The sequence below is a fragment of the Echinops telfairi genome, unplaced genomic scaffold (assembly GCF_000313985.2).
Source record: "Echinops telfairi isolate 266 unplaced genomic scaffold, ASM31398v2 ScPeMD7_1713;HRSCAF=2227, whole genome shotgun sequence".
Classification (NCBI taxonomy): domain Eukaryota; kingdom Metazoa; phylum Chordata; class Mammalia; order Afrosoricida; family Tenrecidae; genus Echinops; species Echinops telfairi.
In genome coordinates this window covers 20538284-20541608 of record NW_022105611.1, presented here as the reverse complement: position 1 = coordinate 20541608, position 3325 = coordinate 20538284, and the positions used below count along the sequence as shown (strand labels likewise).

At 51.2% G+C, this 3325-nt stretch overlaps 1 pseudogene; it reads right to left on the bottom strand.

The window, feature by feature from the left end:
* Positions 1-133: 133 nt before the first annotated feature.
* Positions 134-345, bottom strand: LOC115870497 (annotated as a pseudogene).
* Between the last annotated feature and the right edge of the window lie 2980 nt (positions 346-3325).

Here is a 3325-nt window from a genome sequence, read left to right as displayed (position 1 = left end):
TTTTTTTACAAAAGTTTATTCTTAAATGTACAGCAGGCTCCAAGACAACACTTCATTCTAACTGTAAGTGGCAAATGCTCTAGCAGGGAATCCGGATGTTTACACAGAAACGGAACCAAGGGTTGTCATTGCCTCAGTCACCAAGGACAGCTGGCTTTTTGCCAGATTTCTTAATTCCACCTGTGGCCAGGCGGGCCTGCCCCGCGGCCTTCGCCTTTAGCTCCTCCGGTGTCTTTTGTTCTCCTTCTGTTTCTACCTGAAAGCCTTCTCTTCCTCGTCCAGTTCCTTGTTCTGCTTCTTGGATTGTTTCAGGGGCTTCTTCTCGCCACCTTCGTGTCCCGACATGGCACCTGCCGCCCCTTCCCCAGACCTGCCACCAGCCACCCTCACTCACTTCTAAGATAAGGTGACCAGATTTAAAGCGGGACACCATTGACCGGAGGTGGGGGTTGTGGGAGGTGTGTGGGGGTGGTGGTGGGGGTGGGGTTCTTGATTAAAAAGTTGGTCTACATAGACCAAATAGACTGTTCCCTAGCTTGTCATGCATTCTTTCAAAAAATCGGGACTTCTTTAAAACGCCAAAAATCAGGACCATCCCGCCAAAAGTGGGACGTCTGGTCACCTTATTCTAAGAAGTCTCTGTCTGTCCTTCTTCCAAGACAGACTGGTTCATTCTCCTGGCAGTCAGTAGAACGACTGTCTTGCAGATATAGTCCCTGTGCTCTGGGACTGGGAGTGGGGTTCTGTTGTCCTCTCACATGCTGCTGGGGGAGCAAAAGGGAAGCTCTGCCGCTTTGGCTGGGAAATGCCAGGCCTGGAAGAGCAACTGGGGTAGGAGGAAGTGTTTCTCTTGTAGGCCACCCTGACCTGGGGCCCAGCAGGCTTGCCGCCAGTACTTCTTCACCAGAACCTCTGAGAAACTTCACCTCCATATGAGACTCTGCTGATTGGATCAACTGCTCTAGACATTCTGTTCTCCCACCTCATTTTGTTCCATTCTCTCTTCTTATAGCTAAGGGGGTTTCTTGGGGAGATAAGTTGAGAAATAAATAGGGACCGCGTCAGCGGGGAAGAGAAGGCACGATGGAGGGAGAGGCCAAGGAAGTGGGAAGATAAAGAATAAAATACTTAGGGTAGAGAGGGTTCTGTCCTTCCCCTTTAGCTGGCCATAAGACCATTCTGGCTTTCAATCACCTGCCCCCTCCCCCGAGGCTGGAGAGTCCAGAGGTCATAGGTCATTACCTCTCAGAGCAATCCCAACTGGCCCCCAGGTAGTCGGTCTGAGTTTCCCTGCCCACAGAAGAGAGAGGTGGCCAGGGTGTTAGGAGAGTGTATGGCTTTAGGCCCCTCTATGGGTCCCATCCACACCTTTGGAGTGAATTCCATCAACCTCACGAGCCTCTCCAGCCAGAACTGAAGACAAGCAGGTAAAGGGAAAGAAAACTGCCTGTGTGCCCAATGTGGGTAGGTGCCTCCCACACCACTCAGACCACCTAGCCTCACAGTGCCAGGAGAGTAAAGGAGTGGTTGCTCCAGGTCAAGTTGATGAAACGGGGGCAGGTGAGGGGGGGGCGGACAGTGCAAGGCCTACTAACTTATTTGGTCACCTCAGAAAGCACCTTTTGGGCTAAGGAGGGCCTTTGAGGTAAGATTGGGTTGCCAAATCTTGTGCACTATACACACACACACAAAAGAGTAGCCTGGATTTGTCTATGTGGGAGACCTTCAAAAGTTCCTGGAAAACAATGTAATGAAAAGATAATAGGATTTTTCCACAAACATTTTTGGAGGCTCCCTTGTGTGTGTATTTGTGTGCACACGCCTTCTAGCTGGAAAACGACTACCTGGCCGACCGAAGGCAGAGATGCTAAGGATGGAACAGGACTAAAGAGTGTTGTGTTTGGTTTTGTTGTTCGTTGGGTTGCTATGGGTCAGAAGTGACTGGATGTCTCCCAACAACCAACACATACACACACACACACCATAGAATTGTTGGGTATCATTAAATTGATTCACAGTCATAGCAACCCCACATATCCTAGTGTTTTCCCTCAGCTGTAATCTTTCTGGAACCATATTGATCGGTCTTTCTCCTGCAAAAGCCCTAGGCTCCAGAGTTTCCCCGACCACCATTCCTGAAAGTTAGGTCAGCTCGGGTGCTCCAGAATCTTTTTAGCAGAGGAAGTGTGACCCAGGAAGCCTTGGTGTGAGCAGTTGACGGGGGTTAAAGCTGGAGGTGGGAGGGTCTGGTGAGGTGCCAGCAGGGCTGATAAGGTGGTGGTGGGGAGAGGCAGGTGGGGGAGGGCACATTCTCTGGCCCCTGAAGAGGTCCCAGGACTTTGTTGAGGAACCTGGTGGCCCAGTGGAAATGTCTCGAATGTATGGTCACAGAAGTCATTTTCTTCCCAGAATCCTAAGCCTCAAGGAGGCCAAGGGTATCTAGAGTCTACATAGAAAGATATTCTAGTCCCGTGTCCTTGGGAGTAGCACTTAGCCAGGCACCTTGGAGTTGGCCCTCTCTGGCTTGGCAGTTACTTGAGGTTATCAGATGTAAATAGGCCTTGAGAGAACAAACTAGGACTCTGTGCTCCGACGAAGGCTGCCTTTCCCAGGACCCAAAGGGACACAGAGCCTGGAGAAAGCTAACAAATATGCAGAGGACAAAGGGGCCGCCTCCTGGATAGAAAAGAGGAGCCGACACCCCGCCCCCCTTGGGTTCTTAAAAGTGATTTCATTCTCTTCTAGGATGACCACCCCCTGAGGGGTCTCCCTGGTGGGCAGGAAAGGGTCAGTGGGCCCTAGAGAAGAACTCAATCATGGAAGAAAGGGGTCTTGTGAGCGGCCAGCCTCAACTCTGGCAAGAGGACCCAGAAGGTCCCTTGCACTTCCTCTTGGGGAAAATGGCCTGCTTGGGCGCATGAGTGAGCGCAGGAACTTTAGAGCCCTGCATAGCATGCTGGGGCTCTGCTCAAGGAGGTGGGGCGAGGCTGCTGTTCAGCTTTAAATGAGCGGATGGAGAAGGTTTTGAGGCCAGAGAGAGGCTTCCAAAGGGGCAGTTTGGATGTCCTGCTGAGAAGATCTTGTGGGAGCTCAAGCAGTGAATGGAAAACTAAGCAAACCTCACCAGTTTGCAAACTAAGCTGGTGAAGGGACTAAAATTCTTTGCTTCTGTGGCTTCCAGGGGTGGGAGGGGGTGAAGGAGACCAGAGAGCCAGATTGTCCCTTTCGGTGCCCAAATCAGTTCAAAATAACCCTGGAGAATGGGAGGAGAAATCTCTGGGCTTTCCTACCTCCCTATCAACGCTTTTGCATATCCTCCAAGGGC